Consider the following 26,512-nt stretch of genomic DNA (forward strand, 5'->3'; position numbering starts at 1 on the left):
CACAGTGACAGGGAATTCAATCATATTAAGAGCAGCGCATCAATCACTTATTTTCACTGCCAAGGACAGATGTGCAAGGCAAGGAACACTCACAATATGGATCCCACTGACAGGGAGAAATCTTGCTGAGCATTAGAGCGATTTTCTTTTTTGTGTGTGAAATAAACTCTCTCTTGTCCAAGTGGGGCCAAGAAAACATTGCACTCACATGTCCTACAGATCTGCCTTCTATGCACTCACGTAAGAAGGTCTGGGTACAGTCTATATGCCCCGACAGAGGGCAAACAAACACTTTCTACGGCCTGTTGTGGATACTGAGAGGGCTACGAGAGAGATGCATCCTCTTAAAAATGGACCTATCCCGTTTATCTCTGAATGAACGAGTTGTATTTTAGCCCTGATGATGAACTCTTAAAATGTGCTTCTGTATTTACATGAGGCCGAAACGCGTAGGTATACTTCAATGGGGACCTATTGAAAGTACCACCTCAACCTTACAATCACCGACTTCGATTTTGAAAAGAATTTAGCATTTTAAAAAGGAATCAAAGAACTGTCTAACCTTCAGGATGATGTTGAGTGTGGAAATATAAATAGAGACATAGCCCCATGTAAACTTTTAAGGGTTTGACATTTCCTTAGAGTGCGCTAGTAAGGATTTTTTTGTGAACAACTCACTAAGGTTCGGAAACAAGTGTTTTCTTCAAATTGTGATGTTTTCATGTTGGTTTGTATTGTGACCTGTATTGATTAAGATTTCTTGTGGTTTATTTACTTGTTTTTATATGTTGTGACTGTACCAGATGGACACAATTAACACCAAGAAAATTATATAAACAAGTAATAATCATTCTAGATAAATTCGTTAGCACACCGTATTGATATGTGTGTTGTGTGTGTCTTCTAACTAAAGGTTTAATATCTGACCAAGTGAGGTCTTTATATATTGTTCTATGCACTCACCGCACCAGCGAATGTACAAAAGGCAGCAGAGAGAGCATAGGCAGATGGGTATCTGAAAATATGGCCGGCAGTTTTCCACCAGGTGGACAGAGGTGTGAGCCTCCTCACCTAGGGCCATATGTAGGTGGCATCACATATACCGACTCATAAATACCGAATTTTACCGATTCGGTATTTATGAATCGGTAAATGCGATGTAGGTAATAATTCGGTAAAATTTACCGATTCGGAAAAAAACGGTAATTTAGAATCGGTATTTACCGATTCGATAATGAGGCATACCTTCCCGTTGATTGAATCAATGGGAAGGTATGCCTCATTACCGAATCGGTAAATACCGATTCGGTAATGGGGGGAGCATATACAAGGGTGGCAGGGTGTCACATTGACACCCTGTTGCACCCCTGATTCTTGCATGTGTGCACATGTGGCGCACATACATGCCCTAAGGGCATGTATGTGTGCCACATGGCACTTGTACATCTGCTTGATATCACGTTTTACTATGTATTCGGTATTTTCCACCAACCTATATTTGGTGGTAAATACCGAATTCTTATTCCTACACATCACTCCTTAGAGTGCTCCCTACATATGGATTCAGGATTCGGTATTTACCGAATCAGTATTTCTACCGATTCGGTAAATACCGAATCCTGACATATGCCTCCTACATCTCAGATAGCTAAATACCGGTCGGTAACGGGATATTTACCGAATTTCGGCCGTTACCGACCGGTATTTAGCTACCTACATATGGCCCCTAGTGAGCTGACTTTATGTCCTCAAATGTTTCAATAACACCCCCCCCCCCCCCCTTCCCCTTCCCCGGTCAACCAATCACTATTACAGCGCTCTCGAGTTCACCTTAAAGATTAAAGCACACCATTAAGCAGTAAATGACAGAGCAAACCATTAATTTGATTGGTAGAGAAGGCAGGTCAATTTAGACTGATAACTTGATGTTGTGCTGCTTCGGGCTGTAAAATGCATTTTAAAAACAGCAATAACACTGGTAGCTGAGTGTTTTGCCAGTGGTAAATTCAGAATGCATTTCGATGGGATGTGTTTTTTTCTTGAAATAATGTAGATGGAGTGCAGGGCTTCCGCCCACGTTATAGTCACTGCAGAAGTGGTAAAGTGAGATTTATTCTCGAGAATGCTGTCTTTTAAGCTAATTACTATCTGCAAGGCAACACACCTAAAATTAAATAAACGGAACTGCTAGGTATATTTTAAATTAGAAATGTTTTTTTATTAATATTGTAAATTCATTAAATCATATCTCTGGCAAATGTAATTCAAAAAGTTGCTGGGATCTAATCAATATTAAAAAATGCCTGAAGGGCATAATGAGCTGTGCACTAAGCAGGCTATGGTTGCTTCATTAGGTTGATCTGCATTCAGTAGACAGTCGCATCTTTATGTGTAGTAGCTATACCTTGGTGGTGTGTGGTTGTGTTATATTCAGTTTCATAGTGCCTCTTGATTCTTCGTATGAGCTTGAAATGTGACCCTCATCCCTACAAGTAGCGATGCCCATTTAGGTACCGAAATTCCACCAAATCTGCGAAATTTGTGCCCTTGCAGCTTAAAAAGCTGTGCTTGTTTAGAGGCGTATGGGAAATCCAAGGATGACAGCAGATGGATTTAGCTTTTGTTGGCAATAAAGGAAGATAATTTGCAACGTTAACATTATTGAAAGACTTCCACGTTTATTTATATTAGGGTTCCAACAGTTCTCCATTCATGGTAATTCTTTATCATTAAGCTATATTACCGCATGTATCTAAGTCTACATTAAGCAGTGAAGCTCTGGGAAATAACTCGGTTACTTACGCGTAATCTCCAATACTCTGAGTCATTCTCTTTCTTGCCACAGTCCTGACTTAATGAGCAACTCCGTGGCTCATGCCCATCCTTCATCCACACTAGGTAAAACAGAAACGTACATGAAACTTGGCTGCATGATGGCTCCAACCCCACTATTGCCAATGCCATTCCAACTGACTACCTTATTGTTAGGAGCGACCGTTCAGGGGGACGTGGAGGTGGAGTCGCAATCATTTATAAAAATACACTTACCTGCTCTATACTCCCTAAATTGGATTCGGAGAATACGGAAAGCATGAGTTTCCTTCTTAAAACCTCTCCACAGTATTCTATTGCTGGGGCTATGTTCTACCGGCCGCCTGGGCAGGCTAGTGGTTTTTTAGAAGGTCTGCACACTGCCATTTCTCCCCTGGCTGTTAAATATGAACACTGCTTAATTTTAGGGGATTTTAACATCCACATGGATGCGCCCCATAATCCGGATTCAATTAAGCTGTTCGACTCTTTAAACATGCTTCACCTTTCTCCTTATTTTACCCATTCTACGCATGATAAGGGACACATATTAGACCAAGTCTTCTCCAATAAATTGATTGAAATGGACTCACCCTCTCCCGTAGCCTGGTCAGATCATTATTTACTTACTTTTAGCTTCAAAGATTCACTCGCTACAACAGCTAAGTCCTATACACCACGTACCAGTAGTTTCAGATCTTTTAAATCTATGACCCCGGTTGCCGTAGGAACCTTTCTGAAATTACATCCCCTCCCATTTAAGGATAATCTGGCAGCTGATGTATCCTCGCTTGACAACTGGCTTGAATCCTGTGTTAATAACATGGCCCCCCTCCAAACTCGAATTGCCAACAGAGGCAGACCAACCGCACCATGGTTTACTGAAGACCTTAGGAAAAACAGGAGCCATTGCAAATATCTAGAAAGGTTATGGCGCCAGGACTACGACACTTGTGCTAAGAAAATATATAAGAATGCATTAAAATCATACTATTGTAAAATTCGCACAGGCAAAATGAATTTCCTCAACTTAAAAATTGAGCAAGCTGGCAACAAAAGTGCGGAACTTTTTAGAGTTGTGAAAGATTTTACGTCCCCCTATGTCTTAAAAAACCCCTTTTCTCCTACCAAAGCTTGGACTGATGACATTGCTCTATTTTTTTCAATAAAATTTCCTCTCTTCAAGCTTCCTTTGAAGCGGCTAGCTCTAACTGTGATACGAAGCTGGACTGGCTGCTTTAGCAACCTCCCCCTACTATAAACCACTTACTACATGTTCCTGCTATCCCTTTGGAGAAATCCTTACACCTTCTCTGCTCCTTAAAATCCGGTTCCCCAACTGACCCCTGTCCTGCAAAAATCCTGGCCTCGATTGCTGAGGTAATCAATCCAGCAGTCAATAAGATACTGAATCTTTCACTGTCCACGGGTACTGTCCCGGAGCAGTGGAAACTGGGTAAAATTCTCCCCTTGTTAAAAAAACCCTCTGCTGACACTTCGATAGCTAGTAATTACAGACCTATCTCACTGCTTCCTGCCCTGTCCAAAACTCTGGAGAAATATGTCAACCATATCCTCGGAGAATTTTTAGAATCTAATAACATTCTCCATTCCAGCCAGTCTGGTTTCCGTGCAAATTATAGCACCGAAACCGCTCTCCTTGAGGTCTCAGAATCAATAAAAGTTACCTTGGATAACGGCGGGCGAGCAGAGTTGGTCCTGCTCGATTTATCGGCAGCTTTCGATACCGTACCCCATGACTTTCTTCTTGATCGGCTTTGGAGGTGCGGTATTGGGCACATTGCCTTACAATGGTTTCGGGCCTATCTAACTAATCAACAGCAAACTGTCTGGTCCCCTCCATTTGAGGCCCGTATTCAAGCTATGAATGTTGGAGTCCCCCAAGGCTCCATCCTTAGCCCCACACTTTTTAATGTGTATGTGGCGCCTCTGGCACGGTTGGTTGAATCGTTCGGTGCCAGAATCGTCTCTTATGCAGACGATACTCAACTGCTATTTACATGTGCCAGGGGTGAAGTCTTGGATGGGGAGAACATCAAGCTCTGCCTCTCTGCAGTTTTTGGCTGGTTTAACACCAATCACTTGAGATGCAACTCTGATAAATCTGAAATGATTTTCTTTGGCGGGGCACCAGATGAAAATTGGCGTGATTGGTGGCCGCCAAATATGCTTCCGCCTATCGACTTAGCTACCACGGTTAAGAACCTGGGGGTAAAACTGGATAGTAAACTCTCCATGAATGCCCAGGTTCAATCGGTGGTAGGCACATGCTTCGGCTTACTTAGGATGTTGCGAAACTTTCTTCCTCTGCTTTCTCAATCGCACAGAAGGATAGTTGTACAGGCCTTGATTCTATCTCGCCTCGACTATGTGAACGTTCTATACCTGGGTCTACCTGAATATCTTCTCAATCATCTCCAGGTGACTCAGAATGCTGCTGCTCGGGCGATTTTTCTTGCTGATCGTCGCACCCATACGACTCCCCTTTTGAGAACACTGCACTGGCTTCCAGTACGCAAGAGGGTTCTCTTTAAAGCATTGGTATTGGCCTTTAAGGCTTCCCATAACATTGGAGCACCCTATTTAAGGGCTCGTTGCCAACACTACGTACCTGCACGTTCGTTACGGTCCTCTTCTGCCCACCTACTTCACACTCCCAGGTTCTACCTCTCACGACAGGGTGGCCGTACCTTTCAGGTTCTGGTGTCCTCACTATGGAATAATCTTCCTATTGATCTTCGCCAGGAAAGTGACCTTTTGCGTTTCCGTCACAAATTAAAAACATTATTGTTTCTATGATCTTCTGTCTGTGGTATCTGACTGCTGAGTGCTTCTGTTACGGGTCCTATGATAAGCGCCGGGACACTCTTGGGAGTAGCCGCGTGCTCAACAAATACCCAGTAACATAACATAACATAACATAACATGCCACCACCAACATGGCCACTACAGGAAGTGATCATCTCCAGACACATGTACGCCAGCCCTGACATGTGTGCATACTGAACTGCCAAGCTAGATAACATAATAACATTTTAGCCTCTCTTCTCTCAGGGAGGAAAGGGAAGAAATGAAGGACCCTACGAAGAAGACTATGACTCGGAGTAATGAAGATTACTGGCAAGTAACCAAGTCATTACCTACCTTGTCCGTCTTCCTCACCACAGTGCTGGCTTAATGCATGTGTACCATAGGGATTCAGAATACAATTGTTTAAACACCACAATCATGCTGCACCAGAGAATTTTATTCAAAAAGCAGTTAACATATATAAAAGCATCACTGTATAAACACTGGACTGCAGGAAGGGCAGCTGCAACCAAAAGCAGAAGTTAACACATCTCCCATTCTTAATTTATAAGCACAATGGAAGTATGATGGTCAGCCCCAGTTGCAGCTGCACATCTGTTTTTTAGGGACGCACTGTTTAATGCAGCCAAGGAGGAGGACACTGTCCTCGTGAACCTCCCCTGTACACTAATAGGAAGAGAAAGATTACAGTTCTGCTAAGCCAAAGAAATTACGTCTTAACCCGGCGTCTGAAAGTGGAAATAAAGGGATGTACGCCGTAATTGTCTTAGACCATAAGTGACAAAACAAAAGGCCAACCTACAGGAAGCAAGCTGTCCAAGATTGTGAAATCTCTGACTCGACCAAAGGAATGCCATAAAAGATCTCTTGCTCTGAGAAAGTGGTAGGAAAGGAAGCAGGGAGTATTAAGTCCTGATATAGATGGAAACTGAAGACACCTTATGTATAAATGTCCTGTGTGGTCGAGAGACTACATAATCAGGAAATAATCTTAAATAAGGCTCATGACAGAGAAGAGCCCCAGTCTCACCCAACCTTCTGCCTGAAGCAATGGCAATGAGGAAAAAAAGTATTAAAGTTCAATATTTTAAACAAAAAGAATGGAGCGGCTTTAAGAGGGACTGCTGTAGGACATTCAGTACCATGGGAAGGTCCAAAGAGGGGGCAGAGGAATGAATCACTGATCTTCTTAAAAGGAAACTTTTCAGGAGGCAGAAAGTCAAAAGGTGAGACTCGGATAAAGAGTGGCGTCTGATAGCTTGAACCGCATCACACTGACTTGACAGAGTTGACACAACCAGATCTAGAAAATAACCATCTCTTAGGAACTCTAGATTGTAAAGCAATCAGAAGAACAAGCCAGAGATGCTAATCTTTGCCTCTTGGTCTCTAGAGTCCCCGAGAAAGGTGCCGGAGAGAGTTCTCCAGTAATGGGGGGAACCTGAGAGGAGACAGAACCATTTGGAATATCCAGGGAGATTGAACTGCAAGGTGAAGTAAACAAGGGTGCCAAGGTTGACGTTTCCATGAAAGAACCACTTGCAGAACTTCAAAGTGTTCCTTCTTGATTTTTGGAGAGTATGCTGCTGATGAGTGGAAAGAGGAGAAAAGCATAAAGGAAACCCATGGGCCACCTGAAACCCATTGCGTCTATCTCCTGACATGGCAGCAGAGAGCAGAAGTTGGGAAGGAGAGCATCTTCAGGAGTAGCAAAGAGGTCCAACCATGGAGCTTCAAATGGATTCATGGCCTCCTGAAATCCCTGGGGCATAGAGATAGGGAGACTGAGACAGAGAAGGGGAATGCCTGTCTCAGCAGATCTGCATGACCAATCTTCCTCCCAGAAAGAGAGATCGCTGTCCAGAATAGGTGGTTATGTTCTGTTCACATCACTATCTAGTATGCTAGACAGGCCAAAAGAGGCATCCATATGCCCCCCAGATGATCCATATAGGCCCTTGTGATGCACTGTCCGTTCCGATCTGGAATCATTTGTTCATTAACTCTGGAGCGAAGTGTAAAAGTGCTTTGAGCATGCTGCCAGCACTTTCCAATTCATCGAAATCTCACACTTCTTTAGAGATCAGACACCTTGAGCTAACAAGTTCACCAATATTGCTCCCAGGCCCATGCTGCTTGCATCCATTGTTATCATGACTGGATGGAAGGGAAGTAGAAATATGCCTCTGCTGAGGTTCGAGGGAGTCAGCCACCACTGTATTTTTCCTGGAAATGGTGGGTGACATCTGAACTGGACCATCGAAGTCCTGTAATGCCAGATCCTAATGAGACAGATGGTAATACTCCAGGTGAAACAGGTGAAGGTGAGCCTAGGGGACTAGAGACAAGGAGGCCGCCATATCCTCCTGTACTCTCAGCCATTCCCTTCTTGGAGCTTCTTTGACACATAAGAGATCCCTGAGGTGAGACATCAACCTTAGTGTGAGAAGTTGGCCTGGTATATGATGTTCACTAGTTAAAGTGACCACCTTGTACCATGCCAAGCAACCCTTATGGTATGGTTGTAAGTCAACCTTTTCGGACTAGCTGCCCTAGTGGTAGCGTAGGCTAAGCAGTCTTTGAGGCTTATATGTATTTATTTCTCAAAGTATCCCCTAGACTCTTTATGAGCCTAGGAGCACAAATCGTTAAACAAGAATACGTTAGAATACACAGAAGTTGCACTTTATATGGATAGGCCCTGGTGGCCACTCGAACCATATACTAAAATAGTGGTATAAGTACCACGAACAGAAAAGGGAAAAGGCCTAGGGCCTCTAGAATCGCTGGGCCTACAAGGAGCTAACTTTAGTTAGTGACCAGGAGGTCCACGGGTTGCGTGTGCAGAGCAAATAGTCACACGCGGGCTCCCATAGGTTTTCAATGGGTGCGTAAAAGTTACAAAGTTACTGCAAAAAGGATCTTCCGGATGGACTATGAACTCAAGATTGGAAACACAGACACTAGAGATGATACTCTACCCTTGGGCACCGGAGTGCCAGCTTTACCTCACCCACAGGAAGCGGGTGCATAGGTCTCGAAGTGCGTCAGGTTTCTTCTATCTGTTCAATGGAGCCTGTAGACAAAGATGCTGCAGGCGGTCGGTCCGGAAGGGATGCGGTGGATCCAAGGGTGGATCGAAGTTGTAGAAGACCTGTAAGCAGAGGGGACAGTGTTCACAGTCACTAGCCAGTGACCAGCGTGGCACCAGGTGGGTACCAGGCGATGTCGGGTGCAAACAGGAGGAAAGGTGCAGCTTGTCTCTGCAGCCACGTGGTCCCTGAAGGTTGACGACGTCCAGGAGTCGGTTCACGAGCTGTCCCACGCAGGTCCTCGCTGTTGGCGGTGTAGGCGACTTGGTCGAAGCAAACAAGCCTTGGCAAAAGCAATTGTTGTGGAAAACGAAATAAGCTGATGGTTCTGACCAGCAAGGTCAGAGGGACTGCTCCTTTGGAGGGGAGCAAGGGCCAGTCTGGAGCAACCAGACCAGCAGTGTAGTTCTTGAAGTTCGTCGCCAAGATGGCCACTAGCCAACGGGCCAGCAACCGGTTAGGCGCGTCGAGGGGCATAATGCAGAGGGGCCCCACGCAGATCGTGGAGATGCTGGAGGGCTCACCTTTAGTGCAGATGCTGCTCGGGTGTTGGGCTTCTCAGGACCCAGAGCACAACTTGGAGGGAGCCTCGGTTGTCGCGCTTGCAGCTTGTCATGGTCTTTTCAAGATGGCTGGCTCCACGTGTCTCGGTGCCTCCACGGGTTCCTTCTTTTCAGGGACTGTGGATCGGGCGGTGAGAGGTCTGGAGGTCCAGGTCTTGTCAGTCTCTGGGCTCGGGCTCCGGCAGGAGGTGGCGGCAAAGCAGACGTTGATTCGCTGGATGGTGCTTGCGTTAGCAAGGTGGTCACTCCCTGACCACAGGGGAGATTTCCTTCAGTCCTCTGTGCGGCAGAGCGTCGAAGTTCCCGTCTTCTTCTTGTAGTTAAGTTGATTCCAGGATGTCTAAAGTCTTAGGACACAGCTCCTACCTTTATTCGGATTCTAGGGGCCGGACTACCTGCTAGGTCCCTCCCTAAGGGTGGGACCAGGAAGGGGGGTGGTTACACCCCCAGTCCTTTGTCCAGCTCGCCCCAGGTCCAGGGCTGGTGTGCCCCAGGACCGGTTTGAACTGGCATATGCACCGAGGCTCCTTGTGAGCCTCAGGCATGTCTGGTTCTATTGAAGCCCTACCTGACCAATACACAAAATCCTGTCTGGGGTGGTGCTCGCACCTCCCCTGGCAGGAAACCCTTTGTCCACACCTCCCAAGCTGGAAGGACTCCCAGCAGCAGGAGGGCAGACTTGTGTCTGTGGTGGCAGCATCCATTTTGTGGAGCTGAGACTATGTCTGATTTTACCCGGGTTTCAGGTACTGTACATGTCGTGTCCCTCTAGAAGGGTGGAATGCTAACCCCGTCGCCAGAATTGGAGAGGGGTTAGTATTCCAATTCGTATGACACCTTACTCGACATGTTTTGATAAAGCCAAACCAAAGATAGCATTTAACCGCGAGGTTCATAATGCACTTAAGAGTATATGGTATGACGATATCTGGAAACAGTAGAAGGAAGTTGTTCCGACCACTGCAGACAGGCTCAGCTCATGCCAGAGCACCATCTCACATGGAACCAAGCACTCTGCCTTCAGGATTGTTAAGGCCTGCCATAGGAGTGGCTTATAGGTTAACATGTGTCCCATTTAAGGTTAGGTATAGGTATACTACACCTAAGTAAGAGGTGGTTACACCAACTTACCCCAGCTGAGTGATCAGCCAGTTGTGTCAAATTTGTTAGGCCAGGCCAGGGGTGGCACAATACATGCTTCAGCCCCTGGTAGGCCTTAGATACACCAATGCCCTGGGTACCTAGTGTACACTGGTACAGGGGCTCACAGGGTGATCCACTTCCAATTGGTTATGCACCTAGGGTGCATAGTATAAATTTAGTAGAGAGAACAGCAGGCTGGGGGTCTGATTGGCAGGCCCACAGCCTCAATATGTCAAAAACCAGTGAAGCAAAAAGCAAAAATTTGGGGTGACCATAGGATAGCAGACCCTACTCTCCTACACAACCCCCCCCCCAAACGCAGGGACATTAAACTAGCCTTGACCAGTCTCGTCTTCATGTCCTAAGTGGAAGTACCTGGAGAGACCATCTGCATTCCCATGGTCTGTACCTGGCCGGTGCTCCACTGTAAAGTCCATCCCCTGTAGGGAAATGGACCACCTAAGCAGTTTGGGGTTTTCACCCTTCATCTGATTTAGCCACAAGAGGGGCTTATGGTCGGTCTGAATCTTGAAGTGAGTGCCAAACAAGTATGGCCTCAGCTTCTTCAGGGCCCACACCACAGCAAAGGCCTCCCTCTCAATAGCTGACCAATTCTTCTCTCTGGGGGTCAACCTTCTGCTAATAAAATCAATGGGTTGGTCTTGACCATCTACATTAAGTTGTGACAGCACAGCTCCCACACCCAACTCAGAAGCATCTGTTTGGACAATAAACTCTTTGGAGTAGTCAGGACTTTTCAGGATAGGTGCAGAGCACATGGCCTCCTTCAGGTCATCACATGCCTTTTGACAGCTTACTGTCCACTGAACCTTTTTGGGCATCTTCTTGGATGTCAGATCATTAAGAGGAGTCACAATGGACCCATAGTTCTTAACAAACTTCCTGTAGTACCCAGTCAAGCCCAAGAAAGCTCGAACTTGAGTCTGGGTGGTTGGAGGGGACCAGTCCTTGATGGATTGTATCTTACTCTCCAGTGGTTGAACTTGGCCTCCACCTACAAGGTGGCCCAAATACACAACCTTACTCTGCCCTATCTGGCACTTAGTGGCCTTGATAGTGAGGCCTGCCCTTTGCAGAGCCTCAAGAGCCTTCTTCAGGTGGATCAGGTGATCCTCCCAGGTGGAGCTAAAGACAGCAATGTCATCAAGATATGCTGCGCAAAAGTCATCCAACCCAGTAAGGACTTGATTCACCAACCTTTGGAAGGTGGCAGGTGCATTCTTCAGACCAAAGGGCATCACCACAAATTGGTAGTGCCCACCTGGGGTTGAGAATGCTGTTTTGGCCTTAGACTCCTCAGCTAATCTGATTTGCCAATAGCCAGCTGTCAAGTCAAATGTGCTCAAAAACTTAGCAGAAGCTAGTTTGTCTATGAGCTCATCTGCCCTTGGAATAGGATGTGCATCTGTCCTAGTGACAGCATTGAGTCCTCTGTAATCCACACAGAACCTCATCTCTCTCCTGCCATCTTTGGTGTGAGGTTTGGGGACCAGAACCACTGGGCTAGCCCAGGGGCTCTCTGAGGGTTCAATGACACCCAATTCCAGCATTTTGTGTACCTCAGCCTTTATACAGTCCCTGACGTGGTCAGGTTGTCTGTAGAGTTTGTTCTTCACAGGCAGACTGTCACCAGTGTCCACCACATGGGTACACCAGTCAGTTTGGCTAGGTATCAAGGAAAACATGTGTTGAAATGATTGTAGAACTTGTCTACATTCCATCTGCTAATGATCAGTGAGGTTGCCTCCAAGGGTCACTCCTTCAACTGAGCCATCTTCAGGGTTCTGAGACAACAGGTCTGGGAGAGGGTCACTCTCTTCCTCCTGTCCCTCATCTGTAGCCATGAGCAAGCCCATGTCTGCCCTGTCAACATATGCTTTTAACCTGTTAACATGGAGTACCCTGTGGGGACTCCTGGGAGTTCCTAGGTCCACCAAGTAGGTGACCTCTCCCTTCTTTTCCAGGATTGTATGGGGTCCAGACCATTTGTCTTGGAGTGCTGCTGGGGCCACTGGCTCCAACACCCATACCTTCTGTCCTGGCTGAAACTCAACCAAGACAGCCTTTTGGTCATGCCAAGCTTTCTGTAAGGCCTGGCTTGCCTCAAGGTTTTTGGATGCCTTCTCCATATACTCAGCCATCCTGGAGCGGAGACCAAGTACATAGTCCACTATGTCTTGTTTAGGCTTTTTGAGAGGTAACTCCCATCCTTCCTTCACTAAACACAGTGGGCCTCTTACAGGGTGCCCAAACAATAATTCAAAGGGGCTGTAGCCAACCCCCTTTTGTGGGACCTCTCTGTAAGCAAACAGAAGGCAGGGTAGAAGGATGTCCCATCTTCGCCTGAGCTTTTCAGGTAATCCTTTGATCATACCCTTTAGGGTCTTGTTGAATCTCTCAACAAGCCCATTGCATTGTGGGTGATAAGGAGTGGTGAACTTGTAGTTGACACCACATTCCTTCCACATAGCTGTCAAGTATCCTGACATGAAGTTGGTACCTCTGTCAGAAACCACCTCCTTAGGAAACCCCACTCTGGAGAATACTCCCAGCAGGGCCCTGGCCACAACAGGTGCTGTAGTGGTCCTAAGGGGAATTGCCTCTGGATACCTGGTGGCATGATCCACTACCACCAGTATAAATCTGTGCCCAGATGCAGTGGGAGGATCCATGGGACCCACTATATCTATTCCCACTCTTTCAAAGGGGACCCCCACCACAGGTAGTGGTATTAGGGGGGCCTTTGTTGTGCCACCTGATTTGCACTGGCTTGGCAGGTCACACAGGAGCGACAAAACTCCTTTGTATCTTCATTCATGTGAGGCCAGTGAAAGTGAGGGACAAGCCTGTCCCAAGTCTTGTTCTGGCCTAAGTGTCCTGCTAAAGGAATATCATGGGCCAAGGTAAGAAGGAAGCCCCTAAATTGCAGAGGTATAACCAACCTCCTGGTTGCACCAGGCTTGGGGTCTCTAGCGTCTGAATAAAGGAGCCCTTCATCCCAATACACTTTATGGGTACCTTGAGCATTCCCAGCAGCCTCAGCAGCAGCCAGCTGTCTGAGGGGTTCAAGAGAGGGACAGGATAACTGAGCCTGCCTCAAGTCAGCCCTTGAAGGTCCCCCTGTCCCCAGAAACTCAACCTGATCAGGTTCAAGCTCTTCAGGGACAGTTCCTTCAGGGTTCTCAAGATCAGCTTCCTGGGAAGGTTGATCATCACTCTGAGGCGGGGGGAAGGCACAGCCTTGACCCTCCTGTTCTTCTTCTTGGTAGGTGCTTGGTCCATTGTTCCAGGATCCAAGACCTGAGGTTCAGTAAGGCACTTTTTGGCCTGTGACCTGGTCACAGCAAGGACATGTGGTGATATACCTAACATCTCTGCATGTGTCCTGTACTCCACTTCAGACCATAGAGAACTCTCTAGGTCATTGCCCAACAAACATTCTACTGGGAGGTCTGCACTAACCACAACCCTTTTGAGGCCAGTTACCCCTCCCCATGAGAAGTTAACAACTGCCACACTATGTGAAGTAGTGGCATTGCTGGCATTGGTCACCAGGTAATTCTCACCTGGTATGTACTGTCCAGGGTCCACAAAGCCTGGTGTCACCATAGTGACACTGGCACATGTGTCCCTGTAGGCTTGAGCCACTTTGTCATTAATTAAAGGAGTCTGTCTGTACTTGCCCAGGTTACTGGGGCTCACAGTCAGGGACAAATCTATGTCCCCATCACAGATCAGGACTGCCTGTGTCAGGGTTCTGTCTAAGTCAGAATCTCCTTCAGTTCCCATAGTGATTCCCACTACACCCTTTGTCTGGGGACCAACACTGCTAACAGTAGTACTGGGAGCAGGTGCCTTAGGGGCAACAGTGTTGGGGGTTCCACCCTTTTTACAATCACTAGTCCAGTGAGTTGTATTCTTGCAAGAGTTGCACCAGGGTTTCTTTTGACCTTCTTTCTTCTTCCCTTTAGGCTGGGACCCACCCCCATTAGTACTAGTTTGGGGCCCTGTTGAAGACTTCTGGTCTTTAGATTTCTGATCTCCACCCTTTTGGTCTGTTTTCTTCTGATCACCCCCTTGGCCCTGGTTCTGGTTCTTTTGCTTAACCCTGGTTCTGACCCATTTGTCTGCCTTCTTTCCCAATTCTTGGGGAGAGGTCAGATCAGAGTCAACCAAGTGTTGATGCAGTTGCTGGTTTTGACAGTTATTTAAAATCTGTTCTCTCATCATCAAATTATACAATCCTGTATAATCAGATACCTTACTTCCCAGCAACCAACCCTCCAAAGCCTTAGTGGCACATTCAATGTATTCAGACCAGTCCTGAGTCTGTGTCTTCTGGGTGTCTCTGAACATTAACCTGTACTGTTCAGTGGTTAAGCCTAACCCATCAACTAGGACACTCTTCAGGACCCTGTAGTTTCTGACATCCTCCTCTCTAACAGTGAGGAGTCTATCTCTGCCTCTTCCTTCAAAGGAGAGCCATAAGATTGCTGCCCACTGGTCTTCAGGAACCTGCTGCACTTTGCAGGCTCTCTCAAGAGCAGTCATCCATTTGTGGACGTCATCCCCACTTTTGTAGGGGGGCACAACCTTGGACAGGTTCCTATTATCAAAGACCCTATCTTTGTCCTTAGGGACAATGCTGCCACCAGTGGGTATAGACCCACTCTCTTTAGGTCGCCTAGCCTTACTCAGTTTCTCTTCCATCAGAGCTACTTCTAGCTCCTGTTTCCTGATTCTCAGCTGAGCTTCCTGCATTCTGGCCTCATGTTCCCTCCTCTGAGGGGTGGTCATCCTTCTCCTGGAGTGACCTTGAGAGCCTCTAGAGGCATGAGAAGCATTAGATTCACCTGAGAGATTCCTTTGCCTCCCAAGCCCTGTGTTAAGTCCACTGGGGAGATCCAATGGGATGATCCCATTGTCAGTCCCCAATAGCCTTAGGTTAGCTGGGCCATGTATAACACTTGGCACTGGGCTAGTTCTCCCTTCATCCTCACTACCTTCTGTATCAGTACCCTTCTCACTTTCATCCTCTGTAGTATGAATCTCATCTAAGGGGTGACTATTGGAAAGGGGTACCTCAGTAGCATTTTCAGAAGGGGGGCCTCCTGTTCCAGTCCCTAAGGGGCCTAACTGGGAGGCTTTCATGAGAGCTTTCTGATTCTCATCAGCCTGTAAAAGCTCCCTGAGTTCAGCAGAAGTAGGATTCTTGGGCTGTTTAAGGCCCCTGATATTTGCCAACTGCCTGAGCTCATTTTGGTTTAGGGTAGCAAAGATGGATGGTGCCCTCTGGGGGTCACTCTCAACAGAGATGGGTACATTGGACCCCTCTGCCCCAGCCATTGCTCTTAAGTGTGGGTGGATGTGTTGCAATCTACCTACACTTGGGTTTTCCTACTAAACCTATCTAGTAGTTGTAGTCAGGGTGTGCTACTCCCTTTGCTCTACAACAACTAAGCTCAGTAGAACTTAAGTATATCTATTCTTGTTTTATATGTACCTAAAGGTACCTATGTGATCTTTCAATTGGTAACCAAGAGATTACAATGGTAAAACACAGCAAGCTCAAATCCAACCGCTGCTCACCAATGTGAGAAGTTGGCCTGGTATATGATGTTCACTAGTTAAAGTGACCACCTTGTACCATGCCAAGCAACCCTTATGGTGTGGTTGTAAGTCAACCTTTTCGGACTAGCTGCCCTAGTGGTAGCGTAGGCTAAGCAGTCTTTGAGGCTAAACTCGTTAAAGCGTGTTAAGCAGACTGTTTTACCAAATGTAACCCCCCTTTATACCAATGAAAGGACACCACACAGATATATATTGAAAATATATATGTATTTATTTCTCAAAGTATCCCCTAGACTCTTTATGAGCACAGGAGCACAAATCGTTAAACAAGAATACGTTAGAATACACAGAAGTTGCACTTTATATGGATAGGCCCTGGTGGCCACTCGAACCATATACTAAAATAGTGGTATAAGTACCACGAACAGAAAAGGGAAAAGGCCTAGGGCCTCTAGAATCACTGGGCCTACAAGGAGCTAACTTTAGTTAGTGACCAGGAGGTCCACGGGTTGCGTGTGCAGAGCAAATAGTCACACGCGGGCTCCCATAGGTTTTCAATGGGTGCGTAAAAGTTACAAAGTTACTGCAAAAAGGATCTTCCGGATGGACTATGAACTCAAGATTGGAAACACAGACACTAGAGATGATACTCTACCCTTGGGCACCGGAGTGCCAGCTTTACCTCACCCACAGGAAGCGGGTGCATAGGTCTCGAAGTGCGTCGGGTTTCTTCTATCTGTTCAATGGAGCCTGTAGACAAAGATGCTGCAGGCGGTCGGTCCGGAAGGGATGCGGTGGATCCAAGGGTGGATAGAAGTTGTAGAAGACCTGTAAGCAGAGGGGACAGTGTTCACAGTCACTAGCCAGTGACCAGCGTGGCACCAGGTGGGTACCAGGCGATGTCGGGTGCAAACAGGAGGAAAGGTGCAGCTTGTCTCTGCAGCCACGTGGTCCCTGAAGGTCGACGACGTCCAGGAGTCGGTGCACGAGCTGTCCCACGCAGGCTCTCGCTGTCGGCGGTGTCGGCAACTTGGTCAAAGCAAACAAGCCTTGGCAAAAGCAATTGTTGTGGAAAACAAAATAAGCTGATGGTTCTGACCAGCAAGGTCAGAGGGACTGCTCCTTTGGAGGGGAGCAAGGGCCAGTCTGGAGCAACCAGACCAGTGGTGTAGTTCTTGAAGTTCGTCGCCAAGATGGCCACTAGCCAACGGGCCAGCAACCGGTTAGGCGCGTCGAGGGGCAAAATGCAGAGGGGCCCCACGCAGATCGTGGAGATGCTGGAGGGCTCACCTTTGGTGCAGATGCTGCTCGGGTGTTGGGCTTCTCAGGACCCAGAGCACAACTTAGAGGGAGCCTCGGTTGTGGCGCTTGCAGCTTGTCGTGGTCTTTTCAAGATGGCTGGCTCCACATGTCTCGGTGCCTCCACGGGTTCCTTCTTTTCAGGGACTGTGGATCGGGCGGTGAGAGGTCTGGAGGTCCAGGTCTTGTCAGTCTCTGGGCACAGGCTCCGGCGGGAGGCGGCGGCAAAGCAGACGTTGATTCGCTGGATGGTGCTTGCGTTAGCAAGGTGGTCACTCCCTGACCACAGGGGAGATTTCCTTCAGTCCTCTGTGCGGCAGAGCGTCGAAGTTCCCGTCTTCTTCTTGTAGTTAAGTTGATTCCAGGATGTCTAAAGTCTTAGGACACAGCTCCTACCTTTATTCGGATTCTAGGGGCCGGACTACCTGCTAGGTCCCTCCCTAAGGGTGGGACCAGGAAGGGGGGTGGTTACACCCCCAATCCTTTGTCCAGCTCGCCCCAGGTCCAGGGCTGGTGTGCCCCAGGACCGGTTTGAACTGGCATATGCACCGAGGCTCCTTGTGAGCCTCAGGCATGTCTGGTTCTATTGAAGCCCTACCTGACCAATACACAAAATCCTGTCTGGGGTGGTGCTCGCACCTCCCCTGGCAGGAAACCCTTTGTCCACACCTCCCAAGCTGGAAGGACTCCCAGCAGCAGGAGGGAAGACTTCTGTCTGTGGTGGCAGCATCCATTTTGTGGAGCTGAGGCTATGTCTGATTTTACCCGGGTTTCAGGTACTGTACATGTCGTGTCCCTCTAGAAGGGTGGAATGCTAACCCCGTCGCCAGAATTGGCGAGGGGTTAGTATTCCAATTCGTATGACACCTTACTCGACATGTTTTGATAAAGCCAAACCAAAGATAGCATTTAACCGCGAGGTTCATAATGCACTTAAGAGTATATGGTATGACGATATCTGGAAACAGTAGAAGGAAGTTGTTCCGACCACTGCAGACAGGCTCAGCTCATGCCAGAGCACCATCTCACATGGAACCAAGCACTCTGCCTTCAGGATTGTTAAGGCCTGCCATAGGAGTGGATTATAGGTTAACATGTGTCCCATTTAAGGTTAGGTATAGGTATACTACACCTAAGTAAGAGGTGGTTACACCAACTTACCCCAGCTGAGTGATCAGCCAGTTGTGTCAAATTTGTTAGGCCAGGCCAGGGGTGGCACAATACATGTTTCAGCCCCTGGTAGGCCTTAGATACACCAATGCCCTGGGTACCTAGTGTACACTGGTACAGGGGCTCACAGGGTGATCCACTTCCAATTGGTTATGCACCTAGGGTGCATAGTATAAATTTAGTAGAGAGAACAGCAGGCTGGGGGTCTGATTGGCAGGCCCACAGCCTCAATATGTCAAAAACCAGTGAAGCAAAAAGCAAAAATTTGGGGTGACCATAGGATAGCAGACCCTACTCTCCTACACTTAGTTAATGGACAGCAATAATATTGTTTTTTTGAAATATTGATAACTTAAAAACAGATAAAACAAACAAACTTAACACCATAAATATATTTAAATACATGAACATACACTGCATACAAAATAAATGAAATACAAGCAATTTTGAAAATATTGAACATATTATAAAACAATACATTAAAATTGACTATTTATACCTATTTACATTTTATATTTACGTAATATACACACATTATTTTACATCACATATAATATAATACACATTTAAATAATTCAACCAGTTTAAAAAAACAAAAAAACAAAAAAACAATAACTGACTCTTAATTAGCATTTTCCATATATGGAAAACAACTCAGAAAACAATTAAAACAATAAAGATCAACCAATGAAATACACACAATATTAAAATTAACCAATAACGTTAACCAAACAATTAATTGAACACTATATAAAGAACGAAAAGTCATTCTTATTTTACACCCTAAACCAAAAAAAATAAAGAAGATGAAACTCTGCCGGATTCCTGCCAGAAGCAAGGACTTCATTAAAAGTAAATTACCATTTATGATATAACAGTAATGCTAATCTTCAAAAACAACTATTTCTCATGCACAAATAATTATTATATATCTTTTTTCAATCGATGTCTCATCTACAGATAATTGTCAAAGCATTCCAACAATTACAGAGCAGCTTCTAAAATCATCTAACAAATAAAGTAAGTATTCAGCAAAAAGCATTAAAAAATTATCTAAAACACACAATCAAAACCCAACTTTATCCCAAACCCCCACCCCACACCATATACAATTAAACTAAATGATTTAAAATATATTTTATTCTACCAACAGAAACATCAGCAACAAAACAGAATTCAACTAACAAAGAAAGGACATCTACTTAAAAACAAACTCAAAATCGACATTGTAAGTATATTAATAAAAATGTGTATGTATTAATTAAAAAACCTGTACATTTTTCGTTTTATTAATTTTTATATACATTTTTCGTAGCATTTAAAACATCACAATGACAGAAGGCGCCCAATTTATCATCTCCCAAAAAGGGAAGTTTTTGCTATGTTACATGGGGTATGTATATACCCAGGAAAAGCAAGGTAGACTTAAAGTACATTGGAAATGTAGCAAGTACTATTCGAATAAGTGTTATGGGAGGGCAACAACTAGAGAAACAACTGTTTTGTATACAAGGGAACATAACCACCCCAAAATGTTACTGAAATAGAGTTGAGAACTTCCCTAGACAACATTAGAGAAGCTAGCACTAGCTCCCAAAAACCTACCACTCAATTACTTAAAGAATTGCTGCCCAGAGTACCCCAACATGCTACTAGCAATATGCCCTCTATTTCTTCATTAAAAAAAAACTATAGCTGCAACAAAAAAAGCCACAACCACCACCACACCTGCCCCAAAAATATTTGAAGAGGTAGAAATTCACCCAGAACTATCTATAACTCAAAATGAAGAACCCTTTGTTCTTTATAAAAACAAATCTAAAGAGAAAATAATAATTATGTCTGCAATCACAAATAATGTAATCAAACTACAACAGTCAGAAACATGGATGATGGGACTTTTAAAATGTGTCCTATACCATTCTATTAACTATATACTATCCATGCCCTATACCAAACAACATTAAAATCCCTTTTTATCTACGCCTAACTACCTAATAAACAAAATTCCACATATAGGGATACACCAAATAAAATTAAAAAAGAAACAAATAATTATTTTCCACAGAAAATAATTATTGATTTTGAACAAGCAATGATAAATGAAATTCTAAAATCCTACCCACACACATCAATTCAGGATTGCTACTATCATATCAATCAGTGTATATGGTGACACCTTCAGAAATAAACACTAAGGGCCCGATTCCGATCACACTCGGAAAGCCCTACGGCTGACTCACGCCTGTAGAGCTTTCCGAGCGACTGGGGCTCCTGGGCTCCGAGCAACAGAGTACGATGCGCTGCAGCGCTGACGGACTCGGGTCGCTCGGAGCCCGTTGAAGTCTATGGGAGTCTGCTGTACGTTGCGTACATGGGCTCCCAAGGACAATAAATGCACATCTCGGACATGGGCGCCCCTTGGAGCGGGGACGCCTTGGTCCCACCTGCACCGTGCATGCACGTGTAGAGATCGAGTCGTAGGGGCCCAGGTGTAGGAGGTCCTGCTACGGATCCCCAAAGTTGACTTGCCTGAGTTTTTTCGAGTCAGAGGCTCGGACTTGATCCAACTGTTCGGCACGTGCATCGTACTTGGTGTCTCGGGAATCCGCCCCATTGCGCTGTGTGTGTCAGCCATGGCAGAGTCATCCAGAGGGGATCGCTGATGCGTACGAGTCGCCCAGAGCATGAGGCAATTATCGCATCATACTTGCTCGCTCATACAGCTGTATGAGTCACATGGAAATCACGCGTACGACTCAGACTCGCTAGTGACGGATGCCGTCAGGAGCGCTTCCGAGCGAGATTGGAATCGGGCCCTAAGTGTTTAATATGCGACAAATAGTTCATTCACATACCAAATAAAAAAACTGATTGCACTGGCCTACGTCCCATTTACCGACGTGGCTGAACATTACAACCTATTAATAGAAAGTCCTTACTACCAGCTACACAAACAAAAATTAAGTCCCATCCTAGACTATTTTGAAGATACCTGGGTAGGAAGACTCCATAGATCAGGACATAGGAGACAACCAAAATACCAAATTCCATGGTGGAATGTATACCTTAGCACACTAAACCAAGAGGCAAAAACACACAATGCTGTTGAAGGTTGGCATAATGCCTTCCAAGCAATAACAGAACGAGGTCCACCTACACTACACAAACTCTTACTCTCCCTCCAAAAAAAAAGAGCTACCAACAGCTAAGAATGGAGCAATCTGTAACACAAAAAAGGCCTAAACTATCCAAATAAACGAAACAAATGTTTGAATACCTACAACATCAAGTCAGACTATACCCAACAACAAGAAACCTAGAATACCTAGAAATGATTGCCAATAGCCTACTATAAATTATCAATCCAGTGTACAATATATAATACTTTTCTGTAAAAATAATTAAAATGTATACAAATAATTTTTATATTTTCACAAAATTAATTAATTTGTCTAATATATTTTTATTAAAAGAATAAATATATAGAGACATATTAATTCAATATATGAAAATATAAACAAGAATAACACAAACTGTCTTTGCATTTCCCTCCCACAATAACTAATTGAATTAACTTACCGTTTTCGTAGCTGTAAACAGAAAATTCCCAATTCTTGTAAAACAATCCAGGTATCTCATAATACAAATAGGATGAAAAAGTACCACCCCAAAAAATTTAAAAATCCAACTGTTGCAAAAGTAATCCTCTGTTCGTTAATCCACCACTGATAAACCCTAAAAAAAACAAAAAAGTGTTTAAAAAAAAGAAATGCTCCACGAAAACCCCAAAAAATTAAGGAATGGTAAAATAATTATTAGTTACTTAAACTAATATACACTTCCTTAATGAAAAAATTCAATCTTCTTGTATCCGCCACTTCTATCAACCAAATCCTGTAAAAAACACTCACACATTCCCACCCACACAACTATACACATAATACACAATATAACACTATTACAAACATTACATACACTATTTTAAAACATAGAGGTTCAGCACTTTTACAATATATTCATACAACGAAGTTCCAAGCAGTGAGCACACAAAGAGAGATCCAGAGTCCAATTGTCCTTTTTTATGCAAAGAGCGTTCTTTATTGAATTTTCATTAAAATCTCAAAAATCATAGCCGACACGTTTCGTCTCACACTGAGACTTATTCAGGGCTCATTTAAATACAAAAGAGGCTTTGAATTATAGCACTAGATTTCAAATTTACTAGGATCAGCCGAGTTCATTTATACAGTGCGTGTTGCCATATTTCCGGCTTGATAACCGGCAGCGTGCTTGCTAGTCAGTCTCTCTGGAAAATTGGACTCTGGATTTCTCTTTGTGTGCTCACTGCTTGGAACTTCATTGTATGACTATATTGTAAAAGTGCTGAACCTCTATGATTTAAAGTGTTTGTAGGAATTTATCTTCGACCTTACCCAAAAACGAAGCTTGCTGGACCGACTTCAAAATCTACGACGAAGACTCCATTGCTAAAATCCTCTCTACATTAAACCCAAACAACCACTTCAATGACCCGCTACCATCCAACTGCCTCGCTGCGGCCTCCCGTGCCATTGTTCCTTGCTGGACCGCGATGATCAACGCCTCTCTCCAGCAGGGATCGATTCCGGACCCCCTGAAAGCCGGCCAAGTCCTTCCTATTCTAAAAAAACCAACGCTTGATCCCGCGGCGCCAGACAATTTCAGACCCATCTCTAATATACCCCTACTAGCCAAAGTGTTAGAGAAATGCGTACAATACCAGCTTAGTCAACACATCGACAACTTCCACCTGCTGGACGACTTCCAATCAGGATTCAGACCAGGGCACAGCACTGAAACAACCATGCTCCACATTCTGGACGACGCCCTCTAAGCCCTGGACCAAGGCAAAACATGCCTCCTAATCCTTTTAGATCTATCTTCCGCCTTCGACACTGTCAATCATGAAAAACTACTTGAACGCCTTAAACACAGGATGGGTCTGGATGGCGTTGTCCTTGAATGGTTCAGGTCCTTCCTCCATAACCGATCTCAAAGATTCCTCATTGATGGCAAACTATCCGCTCCCACCCCGGTCACGGTTGGAGCCCCTCAAGGCTCAACCCTGTCTCCTACCCTCTTTAATATTTACTTGGAGCCTCTCACTGAAATTCTACGCTCCGCCAATATCTCCTACCACATGTACGCGGATGACACCCAAATTTACATCAATATCTCCTCACTCAAGGAGGTCCTCGCCCTGAACGAAACCCTGAAACTAACCGTTCAGTGGCTTGCCACTAACCAACTAAAACTCAACGCCAAGAACACTGAATTTCTCCTGATCTCCCCATCCAAAGCCAACCCGGAGCTACAGGTGTGGTTCAAGGCCATCACAGCCCTAAATTGTCCCCCGACCATCGTGGACTACGCCAAATCACTGGGCATATTTCTTGACTGCAACCTGAACATGCGTGACCACATTAATTCAATGGCCAAGGCAGCCAGATTCCACCTGAGCTACCTCTGGAAATTAAAACCCTTCATCGATGCTCCAGATTTGAAAATGGCAGTCCAAGCTCTAGTCATATCCAGACTGGAATTTGGATGCTCCGCCCTCACAGGCCTACCCAAGCGCTCCTTGGCACCGCTAAAATCCTGTCTCAACGCGGCAGCCAGACTACTCACCGGCACCAGGAAATTCGACCACATCTCTCCACATCTGAAAGCCCTAAACTGGCTCCCTCTAGAGGCCAGAATACAGTTGAAACTGGTGTGCATTACACACAAGGCCTTATACGCAAACTCCCCTGCATACCTTTCACAGAAGCTTGTGCTATCGGGAGGAAACAGGAAATCTCGATCCACTAACAGTCTCCTGCTCCGACCCGCCCACTTTCGTAAAAAAAGAACCTACAATAGGGCATTCACCGGGGCAGCACCAAGAATTTGGAATTCCTTCCCGCCCGTTATCAGAAGAATCCCCACTCTTGCTCGCTTCAAGAAGGAAGCCAAAACCTTCCTCATGGGTAAATTCCTGTACTAAGTCCTCCTCTCAGCAGATATGACTTGCTGCCTGATTCCATGACTATTGCGTCTTCCGCAACCCTATAACCGGACTCCACCGAGACCCAAGGGGGCCACGGTCTCTGCCAACCCTAGCTTGAATTTTAGCTCTCATGTGTGCTCCCTTTGCCCCCATGCTCCCTCATCCCCCCCCTATATGTTATATTTCTCTGCTTGTGATACTTTACTGTTTGCACTGTTTCTCTATGATGTTTTTTTCCTGTTAACCATGTAAAGCGCTCTGATACCCTCATGGGTCATGTTCGCGCTCTATAAAACACTAAAATAAATAAATAAATAAATAAATAAATATTCTTTGGTGAGGAGTATAGAGGGAAGTGCTCCTTGGCTTTTTGCACTGACACACCTTATTTATAATACTATATTTGTCAGGTGCGGTTTCTGACAGCCCCAACCCTCAGCTTGTGCAAAATATACACACCATATTCAAACTTATTGTAACATATTTTATGTTTTCTGAACTAGGCCTAAAAAAATAATGATACATAAATTGCTAAAACCTAACTTACACACAAAAAACGCCACAACTCCAAAAACCTAACACTACACACAATAACTACAACCTAACTACCTTCAAATGTAATTAAAAATATAGTTAAAATAAAGAAAATTAATATTACCTTCCTCGACGTGACACAGCTCTCAACCGCGAGATTGTCCCCTTCGAAAAAAAACCCAAAACAAACGCGAACAGTTACAAAATACAAACACCAAACATAAATGGCAGCTTTAAACATATAAAATAAATGTATTTTGTTAAAACAAAATGTTATTACATTATATATAAATTACAAAAATATTTAATTAAAATACAACAATTTATAACTTATATGTTTAAATTTATTTAACATTGTTCCAATATTGTAAAATTATAATATTAAATATTATTAACCATATATTATTTATTATTATAATTCCATATATTTGCAAATTATATACGTTTATTAAAAAGAATCACCATGTAAAAATGTACAAATGTAACCATGTAATAGTTCATAATTATTCATATTAATATTTTATATATTAATAATATCAATTAAAAAGTCTTATTATTTGTTTAAAAAATGTTACAAAGTGTAAAATTAAAAATTTATTAAAAAATGTGAAACCTGTTATATTATTAAAAAGTTGTATATGTAAGTAAATAACAAATGTTCAGAATACAAAATAGAAAGGAACAACTGTTATTAATAAATATATTATTTTCTCAAATGCTTCTAAACAAATGTAAAACTACATTATTTGGTATTACAAAGTTTAGATAACTGTATTAAAAAATTTACCAATTTTAAAAAATGTTGTTCACATATTTGTGAAATGTAAAAATATACATATGTACAAAATATTTGTGTGTAAAATAAATATGATTTTTTATCCATATGTCTTTTTTTAAAAACATTTATTGAGTTTTAAGCATAGGATACAATACTTAGGAGATAACCATTACCACTTAACAATGTCGACAATGCAGATTGACCATACATGCAGCATCAAAGTATCCTGAGCTTTATTTATGAGCCGACCAAAGCCCCACATACATGACCATCTTAAGTTTTGTCTTCTAGACACTATTAGGTTCCTTATGAGTCAGAACTCATACCATGCGTGATCCCCATCAACCATCTGGTCAAGGCTCTATATCTGTGTCATCGATGGCAGCATGCTCCAGTATGTATGACTTGAGGGGAGACCATATGTCACATGGGCGGAAGGAGGGCGGTAGGAGCTCGGCATAAGTGTGCAATTGTTCTTGCCAATTTATTTTATTTATTTATTTTATTTTATTATTTTATTTAAACAGTTTTATATATCGCTGGCTAGACCCGTAGGTATCAGAGCGCTTTACATAAGGTCAGCAAAGTTACAACAATAATAACAATTACACGTTACATCAAATATATGAGACACATTAATGGGAGAGAAGGAGAGACAGTAGAGAGG

Source organism: Triturus cristatus, chromosome 10, assembly GCF_964204655.1.
Source record: "Triturus cristatus chromosome 10, aTriCri1.1, whole genome shotgun sequence".
NCBI classification, from domain to species: Eukaryota; Metazoa; Chordata; class Amphibia; order Caudata; family Salamandridae; genus Triturus; species Triturus cristatus.